Source organism: Bubalus kerabau, chromosome 22 (genome assembly GCF_029407905.1).
Source record: "Bubalus kerabau isolate K-KA32 ecotype Philippines breed swamp buffalo chromosome 22, PCC_UOA_SB_1v2, whole genome shotgun sequence".
Classification (NCBI taxonomy): domain Eukaryota; kingdom Metazoa; phylum Chordata; class Mammalia; order Artiodactyla; family Bovidae; genus Bubalus; species Bubalus kerabau.
Window position 1 is genome coordinate 43,921,498 of NC_073645.1, and position 25,314 is coordinate 43,946,811.

General features: G+C 38.6%; 1 protein-coding gene across 13 annotated transcripts in view; it reads right to left on the reverse strand.

Moving 5' to 3' along the window:
• ATE1 (arginyltransferase 1) overlaps positions 1-25,314 on the reverse strand; it is a 163,872-nt gene that overhangs the window by 7,144 nt on the left and 131,414 nt on the right. The window lies entirely within an intron of this gene.

The following is a 25,314-nucleotide window of genomic DNA, read 5'->3' on the forward strand; positions in this document are numbered from 1 at the left end:
GGAAAAACCATAGCTTTGATGAGACATACCTTTGTCGGCCAAGTAATATCTCTGCTTTGTAATATGCTGTCTAGGTTGGTCATAGCTTTTTTCCCAAGGAGCAAGCATCTTTTAATTTCATGGCTATAGTCACCATCTGCAGTGATTCTGGATCCCAAGAAAATTAAGTCTGTCACTGTTTCCATGGCTTCCCATCTATATGAAATGAAGTGATGGGACTGGATGCCATGATCTTAGTTTTCTGAATGCTGAGTTTTAAGCCAGCTTTTCACTCTCCTCTTTCACCTCCATCGAGACTTCTAAATTAATTTATAGCATTTTGGAGAGCCCTACAGCACAGAAATCAAATTCAACAGTTCTTTTTATTCCAAATACTTTCAAGGTCTTTGTTCTGGATTAAAGCAGTTAAATGCTCAAGATACTTAAAAAGTAGGTGTCAACTAGATGTTGGCTTTTTAACATCCTATATAATTACCACAAAAAGTTGTAATCATGAATTTTAAAATCCTCTCCTAATTCCCTTCAATGTTAATATATCCAAGTCATTGGAGATGCAAATATATCTGACCTCAGTGCTCAAACACTTCGGAAGTTCATGGCATTATGTTACTGTTATTGTTGTTTAATATCCAAATGCTGTATTCCTGGTGCTCTATCAATAATTCACCAGAAATAATGAGAATTGAAACTTTTTATAAATTTATTGAAAAACAAATTAGTTTTCTTAATTGTCCCAAATTCTTTAATTTTCCCATCACACTTTGACTGTAAAAAGGGGACTAAAACATACACATAAAAAGTAGCACTAAAGTGTATCTTTCTCTACATAAAAAAAAACTTAGACTGCAACTCAAATTTAGAATGTAAACTTGGAATTCTATCTACCCAGTGGTGCCAAAATATCAACCTAAGACTGCCAATAGTTTTGAAACAGAGATCAACAAGACACACAGTAAGAGAAACAAAGAAATGATACATTATGAATATTTTAAAGCCTGATACTTCAGTAACTTGAGCAAGCTCCCGGAGCTGGTGAAGGACAGGGGAGCCTGGCGTGCTGCAGTCGACATGGTAGCAAAGAGTTGGACACGACTGAGTGACTAAACTGCCTGATTTCAGTAACTTGAACTAATTTGACATTTTCTAGGAATTAGCTATCAATGAAATTACAGAATATTCAATAAATGCACATTAATTTCTTATTTTGTATCTTTTCAACAATGCTTTTTTAGGAACTCAAATAATACAGAAACAGAGAGAGGGATGTCAGCTCTCATATACAATCCTTTCTCCTACCACTCTCCGCTTTGCCTCAGTGAGTTATCAATGTGTAACAATTCCAAGAGCTGCATTTAAATACTTAAATACAGATGGGGGGGGGGTCACATTGTAGCCACATCTTGTATTAAGGCCAGGAAATCAGATCAAATACCCGCTTAATGGGTACTGTATTATCTCCAGAAACCACCGATGATTATTATACAAAACAGTGCTTTCTGGATTTAATGGTCTGCAGTTTTATAATCATTAGTTACATCTGCAATAAAGGCAGAAAATATACTGTGATTCTCAGTATATTGTGTATAACTGTATTAAAATCTAAATTTAAAACCTAAACAAGAAAAATTCTACCAGATTCTTAAAACACTGAATATTAGTTGGTCTATTTACTAAAGTTAAAAAGAAAATGCATCCCAAATCCTTAAGAAACCCTCTTGTGAATCCTATTTGTTGCCTGCCTGACAGATGTTATCAGTGTTTGTAGACAAAGGTCTACATAACTAAACCCACACAGTACAACAAGTCTCTTCTTAAGAGGACCTTGAAGATACAGAAAAACAAAACCATCCTGAGATTAAAGGCCATTTGCCATGATCTAAGATACACTGCCATCTTGTTTTGAGATGTCTTTAAAAATGTGTGCCAAAAAGAACTTCTTCCATCTTTTCTTTCTCTAATGCATCACAATTTTATTCCATGAAATAAAAACCAAAAGCAATTTTGCAAACCCTTTTCTGAAATGAGTGTTTGATCACAAGTGATACAAACATGCTGTCAACTTTGTGATGTTTTAATCTTCAAGGAAAACTCTGGTGGGCAACAAGTGCTTGACTTCCTCCCAACTTTTTATTCACAGGAGATGAACTGTACATCTCAGGTGCTTTCAAAGGAAAAGAATCTAGAGATCAAAGCTCTACTTTTACTTCTTAGGGGGATTTACCTCATTCATTATTCTTAAAGAGACTTTATAACTTCTAGGCTTTCCAGAAACTGATAAGACAGTCTGTTTTCTGAACTTCACTATTTATTGTTACAGCATCGCATGAACGTGACAACATAAACATAAAAACAAGTTACATACTTTACAGATTTTCATAAAGATAGCGGTCTAAATGGCAGATGTGGAAACATTAACAAAACTGAATACAGATGGGCAAAACTTTGACATGATGGAATTTGAAAATCCGAACAAATAAATATGTGATAGAATTCAATTGTGAAACCAAATTTAACTCTGTGAAGTTCGAAGTCAAATATGATTTAGAACTTTTTAAAGTGACAAGAGGTTTAAATTGCTACGGTTGAGTATGTGGGGAAGGTGGAGAGAAATTTGAGGAAGCTTTTTAGTATGGGACAGCAAAGGGCCAGGCAAGGGAATGCACAACAGTTAAGACAGAAATCAACTGAACTCAGTCAGCAAAGCCTTCAAGCCCATTTGGTGGGAGGCTCAAAAATGGATTTGGGAATCCCATCAGGGAGAATTACACATTTTCAAATTCTATAAGGAACATTGTTGCTAGTCATTTCACTCATAATTTTTTGTAAAAATGAAAACTAAGAAAACAAATCTAAACTTAGTTTATTTGTAAAAGATTATGTAATGACAGTTTCAAATATGGGAGACCCGGGTTCAATCCCTGGGTTGGGAAGCTCCCCTGGAGAAGGGCATGACAACCCACTCCAATATTCTTGCCTAGAGAGTTCCATGGACAGAGGAGCCTGGCAGGTTATAGTCTACGGAGTTGCAAAGAGTCAGACTCGACTGAGCAACGAACACTTTCACTTTATGGAGACAATTCTCATATCACACAATTCACCCATTTAGGGTGTATGAATCAATGGTTTTCCCTAGCGGCTCAGACAGTAAAGAATTTGCCTGCAATGCGGGATACCTGGGTCGATCCCTGGGTCAGGAAGATCCCCTGGAGCAGGGAATGGCTGCCTACTCCAGTATTCATGCCTGGAGAATCCCATGGACAGAGGAGTCTGGAGGGCTATAGTTCACAGGGTCGCAGAGTTGGACATGACTGAGTGACTAACACTTTCACTTTTACAGAGACAACTCTCACACCATACAATTCAGCCATTTGGAATGTATGAATCAATGGTTTTCAGTGCAGTCACAGAGAGGCGCAATCATCACAACAGTCCATTTTCGAGCATTTTTAGCATCCTACAAAGAAACCCCAGACCTATTAGCGGTCACTCCTCACTTCCCCCAATTTCCTTAGCCCTAAACAATACCAATCTGCTTTCTTTCTCTATGGAATCAGACAATATGTGACCTTTTGTGACTGATTTCTTTCATTTAGCATGATGTTTTCAAGGTTCACCCACATTACAGCAGTGTTAGCACTTCACTCCTTTTTACTGTAAAGTAATACAGTATTGTAGGGGTATACAGTGTCCCCCTTGACGGCAGTTTTGCTTTCCCTGGTTTCAGTTACCCATGGTCAAACCATAGTACAAAAATACTAAATGGAAAATTCCAGAAATAAATCATTCATAAGTTTTCAATTGGGCACTCTTTTAAGTAGTGTGATTAGATCTTGCACCATCCACCCCACCCCTCCAGTCATCCATTTGTCAGGTGTATTCCACCAGTTAGTCACTTAGTAGCCATCTTGGTGATCAGCAACCAGTCAATCCTAAAGGAAGTCAACCCTGAATACTTACTGGAAGGACTGAGGCTGAAGCTGAAGCTCCAATGCTTTGGCCACCTGATGACTCACTGACTCACTGGAGAAGACCCTGATGCTGGGAAAGATTGAAGGCAGCAGGAGAAGGGGACAGCAGAGGATGAGATGGTTGGATGGCATCACCGACTCAATGGATGTGAGTCTGAGCAAACTCTGGGAGACAGTGAAGGACAGGGAAGCCTGGCATGCTGCAGTCCATGGGGTCGCAAAGAGTTGGACACGACTGGGCAACTGAACTCTTACTTAATAATGGCTCCAACATGCAAGAGTAGTGATAGTGGCAATTTGGAGATTTTCTAACGATGGCTAGTTTATAAATTAAACATCATAGGCATGTACATATAGGAAAAAGCATGTATGCCGGGCTCAGTATACCCATGGTTTCAGGCATCCACTGCAGGTTTAGAACACGTCCCCTGAGGGTAAGGGGGGAATGACTATATCCATTTTTATTTATCTGTTCAGCAGTTGATGGACATATGGGATTATTTACACTTTTAAACTAGCAATATTATAAGTACTGTTGTATGGAATTTGTATAAAAATTTTTGTGTGTTTTCATTTCTCTTGAATATATACCTAGAAATGAAATCGCTGGATCATATAACAGTGCTTAATCTACTGAAGAACTGCCAGATGTTTTCCAAAGTGGCTGAACTATTTTTCATTCCTACCTGCAGAGTATGGAAGTTCTAATTTCTTTACATCCTTATCAACACTTCTTTTTTTTAATTGCAACCATTCTAGTGGGTATGAAGTGGCATCTTACTGGATTTTCATTTGCACTGGGTCAAACAAAGCAAATGACATTTTCTTTTCATGTGTTTATTGGTCCTTCATATATTCTCTTTGTATTCAAATTATTTGTCTGCTTCTAAACTGGGTTTTTTATTTAGCTCTTGGAGTTGTTTATATATTGTGGATATTAGATCTCTGTCAGATAATATGATTTGCAAATATACCTTCCTATTCTACGAACTGCCTTTTTACTTTGTTGATGATGTCTTTGGAAGTATAAAAGTTTTTAATTTTCATGAAGTTAGTTTTTCTTTGGTTGCTTGTGCTTTTGATGCCATATATAAGAACCATCACTGAATCCATGGTCATGAAAAGGTACTCCTATTTTTGTTCCCTAAGAGTTTTAAGGAGATCCAACCAGTCCATTCTGAAGGAGATCAGCCCTGGGATTTCTTTGGAAGGAATGATGCTAAAGCCAAAACTCCAGTACTTTGGCCACCTCATGAGAAGAGCTGACTCACTGGAAAAGATCTGATGCTGGGAGGGACTGGGGGCAGGAGGAGAAGGGGACGACAGAGGATGAGATGGCTGGATGGCATCACTGACTTGATGGACGTGAGTCTGAGTGAACTCTGGGAATTGGTGATGGACAGGGAGGCCTGGGGTGCTGCGATTCATGGGGTCGCAAAGAGTCGGACACGACTGAGCGACTGAACTGAACTGAAGAGTTTTATGATTTTAGCTCTTACATTTAGGTCCATTTTGAGTTAATTTTTGTATATAGTGTGAAATAGGGAATCAATCCCATTCTTTTGCATGTGGATATCCAGTTGACCCAAGACCCATCTGTTGAAAGATTATTATCTTTTGACCACTGAACTGTCTTGGTATCATTTTTGAAAATCAACTGACCATAAATATGAGTTTCTTTTCAGACTCACAATTCTAGTCCATTAATATATATGTCTATCTATACGCTAGAACCACACAGTCTTTAATTTTATTCTTTTTCAAGATTGCTTTGGCTATTTTGAGTTCCTTTAACTTTGGGGTGACTTTTAGGATTACAAGAAATTTCTGCAAAAAAGCCAGCTGTTACTTTAACAGGGACTGCATTTATTCTGTAGACCAATTTGAGGGGTACTGCCATCTTAACAATATTAACTCTTCTAATCCATGAACATGGAATTTTCCCCCCATTTAAGTAATTTTTTCAACGTTTTGTCTTTTTCAGAATATAAATTTTTTTATTCCTGTTAAAAACCTATTCCTAACAATTCTATTCTTTTTGATGTTGTCATAAATAAAATTGTCTACCTAATTTCATTTTGAGATTGCTCACTGCAAGTATATAGAAATAAAACTGAGTTTTGTATGTTGCTTTCTTATCCAGCAACTTTGTTGAACTCATTTATTGGTTCTGAGAGTTTTTTTAGTACATTCTTTAGGATTTTCTATACACAATATCAAGTCATCTGCAAATAAAGATGGTTTTATGTCTTCCTTTCCAAACTGGATGCCTTTTATTTCATTTTCTTACCTAACTGTCTTGGGGGAAGTATCATTTTTTAAGGGGAAAAAACCTGCATAATCAAACTCATGATATTATAATGACTAGAAAAACCTCTTGACTCCCAAAAACAATATAAAACTTAATTCATCAAAATGATTCCAATGAGAAAGAACTCCAGATTAGTTCTGACATTATGGCATCAAAGCCCTGTAGAAGGTCACCAGAGGAAAACAGGACAGTGCTGGATCCACAGCCAACAGCAGACAAAAGTCACACCAATTTTACCTCCTGCTCGTTGCCACGAGGACTTTACTTATATACTGGTTACTGGTTACCTCAGTAAAATGCTAATAAAAAACCTCTTCTGATGCTGAATAAAGGTTGTATTCTTTCAAATTTCTAGTCTATTTGTTTTGATCCTTAAATACATTCTTTAATACTTCCTTTTCCACCAGTGTTTACCCTTACAAAGGCTAGACTTAAGAACTGACAAAATAATAAATGTCAATCGAAACATGTAAAATGTGCCATTACAGAATTTCTCAAAGACAAAGGGGAAGTTGGTTTGTGCAGCTGCTGCCGGGTATTGAGTCAGGGCCAAAGAGGCTGTGAGTTCAGGGCTGACAGGCCCAAGCCATTTCTGGCTTGTGTGGTCAAGAGATTAGTTACATAAAAGGAATTATATAATAAACATATCGAGAAAAATGAGAGTTGGATTTTCTCTGTCCAGAGCGGGGCTAGTACAAGGAGAAGACTAGAACAAATTCTGCTGGGTTAGATTAGAATAGGAGCAACAGGTGAAAACTCGTGGCATTTATACACTGTACCGACATACATACACGAAAGTGGATAGAAGTGTGTGTGTACGCATGTGTATTTCCTGGATCCGTCTGCGGAGAGGGCTTGGAAGCAATGAAACCCCAGTAGCAATGAGCATACATATTGCCCAGATCTTATTTCCCTACTTGTACTCTCCACAAAAGGGAACTAGAATTCCTTGGAGAAGTGCCTGAATGCAGAGCTGGGTCAGAGAAAGTACAAGATGAGCCTGGAATACTTTGTGCCAGAAAATAAATGCTCAAAAAATATTGGAGATATGTCAAAAGAATACAGGAGTCACCTTGAAAAAGGCGCCTGCTGGCCAAGTCTGAGACAATCTGAGCATTCAAAGTAAACAATGAGAGTAGTGGGTTATATAATGGTGGTGGTGGTTTAGTCGCTAAGTCGCATCCGACTCTTTGCGACCGCATGGACTGCCAGGATCCTCTGTCCATGGGATTCTCCAGGCAAGAATACTGGAGTGGGTTGCCATGTCCTTCTCCAGGGGATCTTCCCAACCCAGGAATCAAACCCAGGTCTCCTGCATTGCAGGCAGATTCTTTACCAACTAAGCTAAGAAGGTTATATAATAAATTGACCAAAATATTAGGATTCCTTGAGTTCACAATGATATAAACAAGCAAATAGGGAAAAGGGACAGCTTTTTCTCATAGTAGAATAGCAACTAAGAAAAGTAGAAGTGATGATTGAAGGAGAAAAATCATATGACAGCTATTTCAAATAAGAATCATCAATGAATGTAAAATTTGATAAAGTAAAATATTAACATTGTCCCAGAGCATCTCCCTATAAATAGTTAATTATTTACTAAAATATACAAAATAACTTATCAAGTTTACAGAGATGGCACCTACATACTTTACAAAGTGATACAAATTCAAGCTGTCGCTGTGAGGTACATCAACAGTAGATGAATCCACAGCAGGTGCCCCTCCTCAGATGACACCATACAAACACAGTATGGTTTCATACTGTGATTCCAGGATATTCTTGCCAAAACTACCGAACCTGAATCCAGTTATAAACATTTGATGAACACAAATTAAGGGATAGTCAACAAAGTAACTGGGCTGAATTCTTCAAAAATGTCAAGGTAATAAAAAAACAAGAGTACACGCTAAGAGAAAAGAAGACTAACGAGACATGACAATAAACACAGCACCTGATCTCAACCTGAACTCTGGATCAGAAAGAAAAAGGAAAGTAGGTTTGTGAGTATGTGTTTTGTGTTACAGAGGACATCATCAGAAAGACCGGTGGCATCTGAATAGGGTCTGTGGATTGGATGGTAGTAACATATCAATGCTGTTTTCCCGGCTCCGATGGTTGTACTCTTATGTACGAAACTGTACCTGTTTTCAGGCAATACACACTGCAGTATTTAAGGATAACAGCTCAATAGACTATAACAACTTACCCTCAAATAATTCAGAAAAAAATACAGACTATAAGAAAGGAAATGATAAGAAAAATGTGGAAACACATTAACAACTGGGGAATCTGGGTGAAGCATATGCAGAAGTTCTCTGTATTAGTCTTACAATTTTTCCGTAAATTTGCAATTATTTCATATTAAAAAATTAACAAATACTAAGCTATATTATGGGCTTCCCTGGTAGCTCAGAGGTTAAAGTGTCTGCCTGCAATGAGGGAGACCTGGGTTCGACCCCTGGGTTGGGAAGATCCCCTCAAGAAGGAAATGGCAACCCACTCCAGTATTCTTGCCTGGAGAATCCCGTGGACAGAGGACCCTGGTGGGCTACAGTCCACAGGGTTGCAAAGAGTCGGACACAACTGAGCGACTAACACTAAGCTATATTATATTCTTCAGCCTCCCATCATAATCCCTCATATCTGTGTCTTTTTGAAACCTAAGCATTAAATTTGTACTTCTTTCATTGTTAAGTTTTGTTCTAATATATTCTCGTCACTCCAGCTTACTGAGGCATTTTCATATTCTCTCTTTTCTGGCAAGTCAAGAGATCCTTACCAGCTTCAAAGTATCTGGAAATTTAGCTATCAAGAATAACAATCTTAAGTAGAGTTCTGAAACAGGGCAAAGCAAAAGTTAATACTATTTTTAATATGTCAATATATGAATAATAGCTAATAATTTTTTCAAATACACAGAATCAGTTCATTAAGGATCCATGCTGCTCACTTGGTTGGAAAAATTAAGTTTTTTCTAAATCAATACCTTTAAATTCCACCATATTTGATAGCCCATGAAAGCTATTACCATGATGGTAATGACCTCACTGGTTACAAAGTCAAATACTCAATTACAATGAAAGTTAGCTGTAATATTAATTTCAAGTGAATCTGGCATGGGGCTGATTCTGATTCCTTGCCAGGGAATTACGTTAGAAACTTCTTAAAGCAGCTTCAGGCAGCAAAAACAAAATTTTAAGAATTTCCTGGGGCATAAAATCAAATATGAAATTACAATATTTACCACGAGGGCAAACACAAATTCACTTCTCTTTGCTGAAGGTCTCAATCCAGAAATCTGCCCTCATCCTCATTCTTGATCTCAGCTCCGTCCCTGAGTCGTCCCTCAGCCCAGCTCCGTCCCTGAGTCGTCCCTCAGCCTCCATGGAGGACTGGTTCCAAAACCCTCAGTAGACACCAAACTGCAAGGGTGCACGTGCTCCTTATACAAGACATGGCAGCACCTGCACATAAGCCACACAACCCTCCCGTGTACTTCAAATCATCTCTAGATTATTTATAAATCCCAACTGAGTATAGATGCTATATAGATAGCTGCCGACGAGTAGCAAGTTCAAGTGTTACTTTTTGGAACTTTCTGGAACTCTTCTACTAATTCCTTTACACTAACTTTCACAAAAGCTAAAGACTCTGCCATCTGGCAAAAACAAAACTCTCTGTGACTCCTACATTTTCTTACAGTTACTTTAGGCTACCTTTTTTTAAAGAACGTTTACAATACTGGCCATTTCCTCACCCCCACTCACTCCACAGGTTATTTCAACATGTACCTTAAGTTTAGTCACCTTCCCTCTATTCACTAAGGTCAAAGGGTCTCCCCTGACCTTCAACACAAAAAACACAGGCGGTCTTCATCATCCTCAGAAAAATGTAAACTCAGAGGACCGCTTCCTCCTCCTTGAAACCCACTCTGCCTTCTGCTTTCCTGACACCACTGACCCTGGTTATTCTCTTACCTCCGAGGCAATTCTTCACTTGACTGCTAAATGTGGGCAGTTACGCAGTGCTCTGTTCTAGATCGCTCTTTCTTCTTGCTCTACATTTTCTCCCTAGGAAATTTCATCCACGTCCATGGATTCAATTACCACTTCCAAGTCTGACCTCCAAATCCTCAGGTTCAGCCAAAACTTCCTGTGAGCCTTGGGAGATTTGATAATATTATGTATGGCTGAGGGCAAATTCACATTGTTTGGTCAGAGCAACCTTACTTTTAGGAGTCTATTCTACATAAATATCAGTATGTGTGCAAAAAAGATGTATAAACTCTGTTGTAGTATTATTTGTAACTTAAATTTTAAAAATAAACAAATGTTCATCAGTGGGGGAGGGGAGTTATTATCAATAATACATATCACAGTATGCAACCATTAAAAAAGAATGGGTAAATATACTTATACCATATAATCCAGCAGTTGTACTTCTTGGTATTTGCCCAAAGGAGCTGAAAACATATCTACACAAAACTTGCACATAAATGTTTACAGTAGCTCTATTCATTAACTGCAAAGTGAAAGTGAAAGTTGCTCACTCTTGTCCGACTCTTTGTGACCCCATGGACTGTACAGTCCATGGAAATCTCCAGGCCAGAATCCTGGAGTGGGTAGCGTTTTCCTTCTCCAGGGGATCTTCCCAATCTAGGGACTGAACCCAGGTCTCCCGCATTGCAGGTGGATCCTTTATCAGCTGAGCCACAGGGAAGCCCATTAACTGCAAAATGTGGAAGCAAATGTGTGCCAAGATTTCTTTCAACAGGTGAATGGATAAACAAACTGTGGTACATGCATACAATGGATTATCATTCAGTGACGAAAAGAAATGCATTATCAAGTTATGAAAAGGCATGAAGGACACTTAAATGCGTATTACTAAGTGAAAGAAGCCAATCTACATACCATATATGATTCCATTACTATATGAAATTCTGGAAAAGGCAAAACTATGGAGATAGTAAAGTGATCACTGGCTTAAGGGACTGGGAGGGGAGGGAGAGACAAATGAGGAAGCACAGGGGCTCTTCATGGCGATAAGACTGCTCTGCACAGTAACACAATGATAGATACATGTCATTATGCATTCTTCAGAATCCAGAAAATGTGCACCACCAAGACTGAGCCCCAATGTAAACTCTGCACTTCAGTTAATAATAACATTATAATTGATAAGCCAATATTGATCCAATGTATCATACTAATGCAGGATGTTAATAACAGGGGAAACAGGGAGTGGGGAACTGGAGAGCATAGAGACTCTGTACTTCACACTCAGTTTTTCTGCAGACCTAAAATAAGACTTTTTTAAAAGTCTATTAATAAAAAAATTTTCTAAAAAATGTTAAGATTTAATGACAGGGGAAATTTCAGACTCTCAATAGAACACATTCAATACAGTAAGCCAAATTCTAGTGCAGTGGTTCTCAATCTTGGCTGCACGCTACAATCACACGAGAAGCTTTAAGAAATGCTGATGTCCAAGGATCATCAGTACCCGGAAGCAAGGCCTACAGATAATGGTGCAGAATGACCCCTCCCCAAGTAGTCAGAAGTACATAACCCCTAAAAAAAATCACTGCATGGATATAAGCGTATAGAAACAATTTCTTGCTTCTTGGTTTTAAAAATATTGTTCAGCACATAGAATTACTTGGGGGAAAAAAAAGAATTCACAAGGATGTAGCAGTAAAAATCTTATATGGCCACATTCATAAGGACATTTTTCATCTCTGCTTCCATTAAAATTTCAGAATGGAGAGCCTAACACTCAGGTGTGCCTTAAAAACAGCGCAAATAAAGCACAGAGAAAACCACCTCAGTGGTCATTTTATATCACAGTACAATAATGTTTTGATTCACTATTTTTATATTAGAAGATAGCAGGTTTCTATTTAACTTCATTTGTTCGTATGATAAAATGATCTGGGGAGACTAAAAGCCAGTATATTAATGATAGATGAGAGAAAGAGAGAAACTGAGGGTCCCTTAGAAGCCCATCTAACATTTAAGACCATCAAAACTCAATAGTAAAGACCGTCACAGTGGAACCATCTATATCATAACTGCTTTTGTTACTGTCACAGATCTACTCTTTTAAAACTTGATTTTAAATCCTTTTTTGAAGTTTTAGACTTAAAACTGGCAGCTCTAATCTTTCTGTAAGTTAATATAGAAAGTAATAGTACAGTGATATAAAAAGTCCATTATAAGATTTGGATCAGATTTTATTAGGTTCAATTTTGACCCCAGGTAATACATTAACAGATTTTTCTCAATTATCTATTTGCTGCAGATGAGCTACCTATAAAGTTTAATATTTTTCAAGATACAGTCAGAAATGCACAGCTAAAACAGGAATGATAGTTTAAAAATTCCTAACTAGTAAAAAATAGTCCTTTGGACTTTTCAAAAATTAAATAAAAGACAAGAGCTTCCACTCGCAGGAAGGTGAAACAAATCTACTTTTCCCTATTGTCCCACTAAGTACTACAGAAAGCCCTGGACATCATCACATATAAAATAAACTTAAGAAGAAAGACACTGAAAGTGAGAGAAGGTGACAGGCAAGTAGGGACTCTGACACAAGGAGGGGCATGGTTGTGAACTTCCTGAGTTTTCTTTTTTTGCCCTTTTATTCCAGATGGCATACTGGAAAAGCTGGTAAACTTGAAACACCAACATACAGACAAAAAGGAAAAAAAAAAACCAAAAGTAAGAAGAAAAGCCTTCTCTATCTAACCAGGTGACCAGGAAAGAGACAAGCCTAGCAAGAAAGGAAACTTTTAGACAACAACCTCAAAAAACACAAACTGCGACAACTTATGCAATAAGAAATAATTATTTCTATAATTAGTAAAGAAACTGAACCTGCAATTAATTCCTGAAAAAGAAATATCTAGACCCAGATGGTTTCACTGGAGAACTCTACCAAACAAAAAAGAATTAACATTAATTTTATCAGTCTCTTTCAGAAAGTAAAAGAGAGTGGACCCCAATCAAAGACAGTACAAAAAAGAAAGCTACAAACCAGTATCCTATATGAATACAGATGCTAAAATCCTTTCCAAAATGTCAGTAAACAGAATTTAGCAGTTTGGTTTATTCCAGGGATGCCAGGCTGTTGCATCCTGGATTCGAAAACCAATCAATATAATCTACTACAGAGAAGAAAAATCACACGATGACATCAACTGATGATGTAACAGAGAATCCAGAAAGTCCCATGCAAGTATGGCCAATCAATATTTTACTTCAAAAAAAAAAAAAGAAAGCAATTAAGTGATTAAGTGGAGGAAGAACTTTTCAACAGTGTTGGAATAACTGAATATCCATAAACAAAAAATTAAATCTTGACCTATACTTCACACCTTATACAAAAATTATTTGAAATTCTACTCTACAGTGTGTGCTCAGTCACATCCGACTCTGTGTGACCCCACCGACTGTAGCCCACCAGGCTTCTCTGTCCATGGGATTTCCCAGGCAAGAATACTGGAGTGGGTTGCCATTTCCTCCTCCAGGGGACCTTCCTGATATTCAAGGATCGAACCCTCGTCTCCTGCATTGGCAGGCAGATTCTTTACCACCAAACCACCTGGGAATCCCTAACTCAAATGGATCATAGATTTAAATGCTATATGTAAACATATAAAAGTTTTAGAAGATATTTGAGACCTAGGACTTAGTGAAGAGTTCTCAGATATAACACCAAAAGCATGACACATAAAAGAAAAAACTGGACTGCATCAGAATTAAGACTTTTGCTCTGTGAAACCTTTTAAAGGGATGAAAAGACAAGTTGGTAAGGACTTGTATCTAGAGCATATAAACAACTCTTGTAACTCAACAATATAAAAGCAAACAATCCATTTAGAAAATGCACAAAAGATAGAAGGATACATCTCACCTAAGGGGATGTTTGGATGGTAAATAAGTACATGAAAAAGCATTCAAGGTCAACACTCATAAGGAAACACAAAGACCACAGTGAGATACCACGACCCATCTATTAGACCAGGTAAAGTTAAAAACAGTAACAAAACCAAATGCTGGCAAGGATATAAAAAACCTATATCTCTGATATTTTGTTAGTGGTAATATAAAATGGTACAGCCACTTTAGAAATGTCTGGCATTTAGTTTGGCAATAACTAAATGGAAAATAGTTTGGCAGCTTCTTAAAAACATACAACTTACCATACAATGCTGTAATTGTACTCCCAAGCATTTTGCCCAGAGAAACAAAAACTAAAGTCTAAGACAAAAACCTGTATAACAAATGTTTATAGCATTTGGGGTGGGAGTGGGGGGTAACAGTCCTAAATTGGAGACAATCTTGCTGTTGCTGCTGTTTAGTCACTAAGTCGTGTCCAACTCTTTGCAAACCCATGGACTATAACCCACCAGGCTCCTCTGTCCATGGGATTTCCCAGCCAAGAATACTAGAGTGGGTTGCCATTTCCTTCTCCAGGGGAGCTTCTCGACCCAGGAATGGAACCAGCATCTCCTGCACTGCAGGTGGATTCTTTATCTCTGAGCCACCAGGGAAGACCTATTTTAGCATGAAAGTTCCTAATACCCTCTGAGATTAGCTGTCAAAATTTACTGATTTTCATCAGTTCAGTTCAGTCACTCAGTCATGTCCAACTCCTTGTGACCCCATGGACTACTGATTTTCATAAACAAAAGCAAAACTGTAGTACTTTATATACAAACTTAAAATATTTCAGGTTTAATTATGTATCATGTTGTTTAAGACTGCTTGCTTTTGAACCTAAAAATCAATTACTTCTTTGTGGTTTAAAATTCAAACAATGCTATAATGGACATGAATCCAGTCAATCCTAAAGGAAATCAACACTGTGTATTCATTAGAAGGACTGATGCTGAAGCTGAAGCTCTAATACTTTGGCCACTTGATGCAAAGAGCCAACTCATTGGAAAAGACCCTGATGCTGGGAAAGATTGAGGACAGGAAGAGAAGGGGGAGACAGAGGATGAGATAGCATCACCAACTCAATCGACAGGAGTTTGAGCAGACTCCAGGAGATAGTGAAGGACACGGAAGCCTGGAGTGCTGCAGTTCAAGGGGTCGCAAAGAATCAGACACAACTTAGCAACTGAACAACAACAATGCTATGAAATAAACACTTTAATCAATAAAGCCAATTTTTAATGAGTCTGATCTGATTTAATAACTTATTGTGTTTGATTTTCTTAAGTAATTTATTATTAAAGATGAGTAGGGGAATAAGATACTTTCTTGACTGAAAAGAGAGTCTTATTGGTATCAGGACTCTCCATTTATCTACTGCAGTTAAGAGCCATCTCAAAATGAAATTTGAGTATTTTTTCAATAAATGAATGAATGTATGTCTAAAATTTCTTAGTAGTAGGATACAGTCCATGGGTCGCAAAGAGTCGGACATGAGACTGAGCGACTTCACTTCACTTCATACAAACACTCAAACCATTAAAGCAAACCTGGATATCTACAAGAAAGGCACTTAACTAGATTAAGCTTACAAAAAATTTTAAAAATAAAGTAATATTTAACATGAGCAAATGATACCAAGGCTGTCAGAGGGAAGAAAAAAAAGCCAATAGACAAAACAAAACATCAAATTAGATCCCTCAAAAACCTTAACAAAAGGCTGAGCTGAGTGAAGGCAAGTTACACACAACCATCCCTCCCCACTGTGAATTCTGTGATCCTCTGAATGTCAAAATAATAATGACCTGCTGGGTTAAGTTACGAACCATGCTTAACACAAACACAGGTATGCTTATCTAGAAAGAAAGACTGCAGGGAGCTCCTCTTTTAGGCCCAGAGTCACCAGCCACAATCCAGCTTATCCCAGGATTCTACAGCTTTTCTTTCTCAAGACATGCAACTGTACTTCAGGGTTTTATTTTTAATCTCAAACAACAGTAGAAGTGCAAAGGTCAATGAACAGAGGTAATGGCTATAGCAACATTTTCCAGTTTCCAAAATCTTTTATGCAAACAAATTAGAGAAAGCACAACTCATGTCCTTTGTAAAAGATGCAGAGATTTTACGTGTCTATCTATTCATTTCTAACTGTTCTCACAATTTAGAAGCCAAAATGGAATGGGCAATAAGTTCAATACGTGAAAACAATTAGCAAGGAAAACGCATGCAGTACTCATTTATTCTTCTATCACCTTTGCTTGGGAAAACAGTTAAGATTTCCAGCAATTTGTTCCTGCAAACCATCTTAATGTCACCTTAGCGTCTTCTCCTTAATTATGACCAGTTAAAAGTGGTGCATCTCCTCCCAGTTTTATTAAGTTGTATTTGAGAAATAAAAATTAAAATTGTATATACAGTTGCACTAAAACAAAGCGGGATTAGGGGTACCAACCCTCTGCACAGTCAAAAGTACAAGTATTGATTATAATTGTCCCTTTGTATACGTGGTTCCCCTGTACCCAAGGTTCTATATCTTATTAGTTCTGTATTTATTTGTGTTCTGTTCGTTCTGATTCAACTAACCTTGGATAGTGCAGTACTGCACTATTAACTGCTGAAAAAAACCCATATATAAGTAGACACTACTAGTTCAAATTTGAGTTAAGGGTCAACTGCACTTAATGTATACAACACAAAGTTTTGATATATGCATACATCGTGTAAGGATTACCACAATTAGCCACTTGACACATCCATCAAAAACAGTGTTTTTTAATACAGGAAAAAAAAAAAAAAAAACCCTTTTATTTATAGGAACAATAATCTAGCTGCTCCTTAGCATTGTTTGTGGATGGTCTTTCCAACCTGACAGTGAACTCCTCAAGGGTGGGAACTTAACCAGAGCCCAGACGCCACATGCTCTGGGCTTTGAGGATACACAGACATATGATTTGCAGCACCGGGTAGGCTCCGAGTAAATGTCTGTGGTTCATGGTGCTGATCCTAACCTCATACTCTTCAGAGACAAGCAACAGAGACCTATCTTCAGAGCAGCTACCCGACTTTCATCAGCTCTCTCATTAATTAGTACCACATGTTGATTACTCAATGTCTGAATTCTCAAATCATTTTTGGATTGTTTTCCTTCATTTCTGAATGTGTAATAAATGTTCAAATTAATCAGGACACAACAGCTTTAAATTGGGCTTTGGGTTGATCCACTTTTAGAACGAGAGTGGTATCCGAAATCTTCGTCAAACTCCCGTCAATTAACCACAATAAAACGGAGGGAAATGATGCTAATGCAAACAACCTATCAAAAATGCCTCTGGCTCATTTGGAATGAAAGGCTCTGTCTCCTGCCTCACATTCTGGACGTATCTATGTCTGCATCTCCAGAGAGGCCGAGAATTCCAGAGACAAGTAGAGAATACCCATGCTCCAGATTTTTTAGAACCTGCAAAGTTAAAGCGATGATGTGGCTGAAGAGAGGAATTTGGGCCCAAACCCAACGGTGACTCACAGCCAAAGTCAGCTGCTTGACCAGAATTTACAGATTCTTTGGAGAAAGCCACGAGCTACAGGCTGCTCTGTTGCTGCTCAAAAGCTTGGTTACGGAGTCCCATCATCACCTGTCTCTTTTAATTCTGTTACCTCTGGATACCAGACTAGAACACGCAACTACTTACACAAAGCAAGCTCCCCTCTCCGAGGTGACAAACAAAAAGTATGGAACGGAATAAGCTTTGCCACATGTCTACTGGTATACCACCCTCTTGCTCTAAGGAAAAATATTTTCTTTTAACCTCTTATAGCTACCCAGATTCTGGTGTTTTTGCTTTAACCTTTATGAGGCTCTTCCAGCCCTTTTTTGTGCCACCATCCAGTCCCATGCACTTCAGACCTTCTGCTGGGTTTGCACTAGCTCACATTTGGTCAGGATGGAATCCATTTGTTACCTGCTAACTCAAATCTCCCCAAATGATCTAATGCTCCAGGTTTTTATTTTTTTCATTTCATTGCACTGAAAATGCCTCCTTTGAAGCAAAATGTTTTAACAATGAAAAGGTGGAGGGGCTACTGTAATAAAAACATTAAAACTCCTTTCTTATCATCACATAAGCAAGCTAACCAGCAGCCAGTTACCACAAAATATTACCATAAAGACATAAAACCTATGGACAACAAGAGCATAAGAAGAGACTCTGCTTTGTTCCAGGACATTGCTGGGTCTCTTTCCTGTGCGCCCCACACCCCTAGCTTCTGACATGGACACCAAGTCTTGTCTTCATGTTGCTCAGCTACACAGTCACAAGTCCCTAAAATCTGAGACTTTCTAAAGTTAATTTCAATTTCTTAAAAGTTTAAAATAAATTTTTAAGAGCTCTTCCTATAACCTAAGTATTTCTTCATAAGTCTTGAATCAGTTACACATTTAAACAGTTATGAAAGAAATGGCTACAGCTTGCCATTTAAGGCCAGGACTATCTCCCAAAGCAAATTCTAGCACTAGTTCCAAATTCAGAAATAAACTAAACGGTTGGTAGCCTTCTGCTTTTACTTGCCTTCTTGAATGCACTTTTAAGTGCTTCAAGAAAACATGTTCAAAAATTCTAATTTTTAAAACGACAATATAATAATGGTGACTAACTGCATTGCAAACAGCCTTTGTTTTATCAAAGGATTCACAAAATGAATTTAACATTTGGGTGTCTTTTAAAAGAGACATTATAAAAAAATCAATTCATAATCACTAGACTCCATGAGACTTTTTCTGAAAACATTATTCATTATTTTAAAGGAAAAGGATATCACAAATTAAGGACAATAGTTCAAATATACTTACTAACATTTAGTCAGTATATCATAGTATCATATCTAATTCTCTCCCTCCTCATACCCTCTAACTTTACTGACCTGGAAAATTTTCCTTTGCCGGAATTGCCTGATATTACATTATCCTCAATGGTAAAAAAATGAAAGCATTTCCCCTAAAGTCAGGAACAAGACAAGGGTGCCTGCTTTCACCACTACTATTCAACATAGTTTTGGAAGTTTTGGCCACAGCAATCAGAGCAGAAAAAGAAATAAAAGGAATCCAGATAGGAAAAGAAGAAGTAAAACTCTCAGTTTGCAGATGACATGATCCTCTACATAGAAAACCCTAAAGACTCCACCAGAAAATTACTAGAGCTAATCAATGAATATAGTAAAGTGGCAGGATATAAAATCAACACACAGAAATCCCTTGCACTCCTATACACTAATAATGAGAAAACAGAAAGAGAAATTAAGGAAACAATTCCATTCACCACTGCAATGAAAAGAATAAAATACTTAGGAATATATCTACCTAAAGAAACAAAAGACCTATATATAGAAAACTATAAAACATTGGTGAAAGAAATCAAAGAGGACACTAAGAGATGGAGAAATATATCGTGTTCATGGATCGGAAGAATCAATATACTGAAAATGAGTATACTACCCAAAGCAATCTATAGATTCAACGCAATCCCTATCAAGCTACCAACGGTATTTTTCAAAGAGCTAGAACAAATAATTTCACAATTTGTATGGAAATACAAAGAACCTCGAATAGCCAAAGCAATCTTGAGAAAGAAGCATGGAACTGGAGGAATCAACCTGGCTGACTTCAGGCTCTATTACAAAGCCACAGTCATCAAGACAGTATGGTACTGGCGCAAAGACAGAAATATAGATCAATGGAACAAAATAGAAAGCCCAGAGATAAATCCACACACCTATGGACACCTTATCTTTGACAAAGGAGACAAGAATATACAATGGAGAAAAGACAATCTCTTTAACAAGTGGTGCTGGGAAAACTGGTCAACCATTTGTAAAAGAATGAAACTAGAACATTTTCTAACACCATACACAAAAATAAACTCAAAATGGATAAAAGATCTAAATGTAAGATCAGAAACTATAAAACTCCTAGAGGAGAACATAGGCAAAACACTCTCTGACATACATCACAGCAGCATCCTCTATGACCCACCTCCCAGAATACTGGAAATAAAAGCAAAAATAAATGGGACCTAATTAAAATTAAAAGCTTCTGCACAACAAAGGAAACTACAAGCAAGGTGAAAAGACAGCCTTCAGAATGGGAGAAAATAATAGCAAATGAAGCAACTGACAAAGAATTAATCTCAAAAATATACAAGCAACTCCTGCAGCTCAATTCCAGAAAAATAAACGACCCAATCAAAAAATGGGCCAAAGAACTAAATAGACATTTCTCCAAAGAAGACATACAGATGGCTAACAAACACATGAAAAGATGCTCAACATCACTCATTATCAGAGAAATGCAAATCAAAACCACTATGAGGTACCATTTCACGCCAGTCAGAATGGCTGCGATCCAAAAGTCTACAAGAAATAAATGCTGGTGAGGATGTGGAGAAAAGGGAACCCTCTTACACTGTTGGTGGGAATGCAAACTAGTACAGCCACTATGGAGAACGGTGTGGAGATTCCTTAAAAAACTGGAAATAGAACTGCCATTCGACCCAGCAATCCCACTGCTGGGCATACACACCAAGGAAACCAGAATTGAAAGAGACACGTGTACCCCAATGTTCATCGTGGCACTGTTCATAATAGCCAGGACATGGAAGCAACCTAGATGTCCATTAGCAGATGAATGGATAAGAAAGCTGTGGTACATATATACAATGGAGTATTACTCAGCTATTAAAAAGAATACATTTGAATCAGTTCTAATGAGGTGGATGAAACTGGAGCCTATTAGACAGAGTGAAGTAAGCCAGAAAGAAAAACACCAATACAGTATACTAATGCATATACACGGAATTTAGAAAGATCGTAATGATAACCCTGTATGCGAGACAGCAAAAGAGACACAGTCTTTTGGACTCGGTGGGAGAGGGCAAGGGTGGGATGATTTGGTAGAATGGCACTGAAACATGTATAATATCGTATGTGAAACTAATCGCCAGTCCAGGTTCGATGCATAATACAGGATGCTCGGGGCTGGTGCACTGGGATGACCCAGAGGGATGGTATGGGGAGGGAGGTGGGAGGAGGGTTCAGGATGGGGAACAGGTGTACACCTGTGGCGTACATGTTGATGTATGGCAAAACCAATACAATATTGTAAAGTAATTAGCCTCCAATTAAAATAAATAAATTTTTCAAATAAATAAAATGAAGATCAAAGTTTCCATAAGAGCAATAATTTGCTTTGCATTGTTAAGGCTGGTATAGATGGCAGGTGAGAAAAATGCAAATGAGAAAGTTTAAACTGCATAAGCCCTTTGGAGTACTTTCATTACATTCTTTCATAAGCATTGTCACACTTCACCACCTACTCTTTGGAAGAGAGAAAGATTTTCTTTAAGAAGAGAACTTAACTTAGATTTGTGAAATCAGAACTCAAGAGTTCTTGACACTAAGGTTCAGACTGCATTAAATGACTGCTGTGGTCTGCAAAGAAATTATCTATGCAACTTGAGACTGAGTGAGCTAGAAAGGAATTAAGAGAAGAAAACACAAATTATCCTTATTTAAATTTTCTCTAGCATATTCAAATAATAGCTATTTAGAGTAAAATATTTTTTAACAAGCATCTTTGTGTAATAGAGTCATCATGCATAGTATTTCAGTCCAGAGTCTGTCCAAGGAGACACATCTGCAGAAACCGGCCATTTGGAAGACAAAGACAGTTACACTGAAAATAAAAGTGGAGAGTTGTTTTAAAAATAAGGAATATGACTGTGTGGTTTGCTAGATCATACATGATAAAACAATGATATTATTGTGTGATACCACAGAATAGAATTTTGTTTAGCTCTAGCCAGTTTTCAGTTAAGTAGCTAGCTAGTTAGGGACAGAATCTTTGGAGTATTGGATCAATATAATTACAAAATTAGACCCCAGGAAAATATAAAAATATTAAAATTTTGACCATGATTGACAGAAGACTCCTTTAAAGGAATATAAAAATCTGTGCTGCAGTCCTAAGTCTAAATGTATTGTTACAGAGGCGATGGGGAAAGAACCAATCAGACACTTATCAATAAACAATTGACATTTCCTACCCAAAGCCCATGTATGTACACAAACCTAAGAGTAAAAGATGAAATGAAAACATGAGAAAAATCAGTATTTTAGTTATTATCACTAGAATTAAGAAAGAGAAGAGGCCTGTTAGCAACAGACAAGCAAAGCCCAGAGAGGTACAACTACAATGAAATAAAGTGGCTCTAAAATGTGTACTTTTTTCCCCCTTGCCTATGTAGTCCTTGGCTAGAGCCAAAACTTTCCTCGGGCTTTCAATGAGTGAGTACATTATTTCCAATAGTTGAATTTCATCAGCCAGACCCCAAATATCCAATCCGGAAGCCCTCCACTGAAGCTATCCAGGGTAGTAACTGGTCACTCAAATATGGCATCTCAAGAGAGTAACTGGGTTGTGTGAGCACATTCCTTGGTCTGACCCCATCTCTTAGGGCCACGGGCTGGGTGTACCCACCATGGACAATCTCCAGCACTTGGTAGAGGCCTCTAATGAACCACAGCAGTGAGGTGTGAAGTCAGTCATCTGTACAAGTCTTTTCAGCGACAGGAATACTCTAATATATGCTCTTCATCCCGACCCCTTTCTACCTCTAACCAGCTGTTTGCCTCATGAATGCAGGTTTAAAGAAAAGAACAAGACAGGCATTGTGAGGATGAAGGAAGATGATACGTGTTACGGGTTTAGCACAGGGCTTGGACTGAGAAATATGAGTTACACGAGTCTCAGCTACCATTACTGCGTATACCAAAATAGAACTGGTGGCAAGATGGAGTGAGACCCTAGGCCCCCTCATCTTCTGGTTCTCCCAGACTAGAGTGTTTCAAATCGTGAGTGGCATTTACGGTTACGGAATCAATGTAATGGACTGTGAACAGCATTTCCTAGAGAGTGAAAAAAACTACAACAAATTTAAAATGTGGGACTTCCCTGGCTGTCCAATGGTTAAGACTTCGCCTTCAAATGCAGGGGGTATGGGTCTGATCCCTGGTCAGGGAGCTGGGATCCCACACGCCTCACGGCTAAAGGACCAAAACATAGAACAGAAGCAGTATTATAACAAAGTCAATAAAGATTTTAAAAACTTAAAAACAAAATGCTGTGGAGCATCAAATGAGAAAGGATGCATATTGTTCAGCATATTTTTGTTTCAGCCGTGTGTGTGTGTGTGTGGTGTGTGTGTTTGTGTGTGTGTGTGTGTAAGAGAGACAGAGACAGAGACACAGAAGGCAAGCAGGTAGGTATTCAAGGAAATGTGTATTTCGTCACAATGCAAAGGGACATTTCTAACAGTGGCCTAGAGTGCATGCATGTGTGCATGCTCAGCTGCGTCTGATTCTTTGCGATCTCAGGGCTGTAGCCCATCAGGCTCCTCTGTCCATGGGATTCTCCAGGCAAGAATACTGGAGTGGATTGCCATTTCCTTCTCCAAGGGATCTTCTCAACCCAGGGATCAAACCTGCGTGTCCTGTGTTGGCAGGTGGATTCTTTACCGATGAGCCATCTAAGTAAGTTGACTATCTGAAACTGCTTGGCTGCACTTAAAACTATAGTGGAATTTCAGTCTTCTGATCACAACAGTGAGGAAGATTTAGGCTGGCACCTCCCGACACCTCTACCAAATGTCTACAAACACCTTTAATTCATCCGGTCCAAAGTAAAACCCATTATTCTTTTCCTTCTCTGAAAAATCTGCTCATCTTCATGCTTCTCACTTCGGAAATGAAGTCAACATGAACCCAGTTCCTGTCAGAACCCATAACTCTCTTGACAACTTTCTCCCCTCCCCATTATCATCAACAATGAACCAGCCAGTCCTGTACATCCTACTTTTGAAGAGCTTTGCTAGTCTCTCCCTATTACCAACCATTCCCACCCTCTCTCAGCCACCAACATCTTCTGCTTAGTGCTATATGCAAAACCATTCTAGTTGGTCTTCCTACCTCCAATCTTCACCAAGTCCCATTCATTCTCCACTTGTGAAGTAGAAATGACACTCTGTTAATGTCACTCAGGGTTGAAAACCCTTTCATGGCCTTCCAGTGTTTTCAGGAGAAAAAGCTGAACTCCGGATAATGATTCACAAAGTCCTGCACTGACCAGCTGCCTCTCCTTGCTCCAAGCCCATGGCCACTCTCAACTCTAGCAGTGCCCTCTGCTCCTCAGATCTTCTAAATATGCTCTTCTTTGCCTAGAGCTCTTGGATTCTGTTCCTTTTAAAATTCTAACTTAGATCACTTCATCAATTAGTGTTTCATCTCCCACACCCTGTCCAAATCGGAGCTGAGGACCCTGCTATGTGAACTAACTGCATCATCCATTACCCCCAATATACTACTTTTTTCATTTTACTTAAACAGCTGCAGTATCCTTTGCTAAATTCCTGAGGGCCGGGATGAGTCATTTACACCCAGTCATAAAGCACAATACCGGACTCAATACTTGATTGTGGTCCTTACTCTCTCTGCTCTAATGCACCTGACATGTTCAGCTGACATCAGAGACCCGTCACCTCCTTCCGCACCTTTCGGTGGCCTACGCTAGACATCTCTTGGGATTGCCTCTTACAGCCCTTGGCCTCACCTGACTCACACTACAACTGTGGCGTGTAGTGCCATGAAGGACAAAAGGTCTGTCTCTCCCGCTTTCTGCCTTTCAGAGACAGCAGCCTGTTGGGCCACAGGAGGCCACTCTGTATCTGTACAAGTACGAACTGAAAGTGCAGAGGTGTTAACATCCAATGAGACAACCATCAGCCAGGGGACAGGCCTCAATCCCTCAGGTGGCCAACTCTGAGACACGCACCAGAAGGGCGCTCAGAAGGACTGACCTCCAGTCCTAAAAGTGGTAGCTCACACAGTAACAGGGCCTTCTAGCCTTTCCCTCCTTCCCTAATTCACTCTCTCTAGTCCTCTACTCCCGTTCTCTAAGACAATTTCTCAAATGAATCATCTGAGGGCAAACCCATGTGTCAGATCTGCTTGTGGAAAGAAATCAGACTAAGACAGTCTCTCTCTA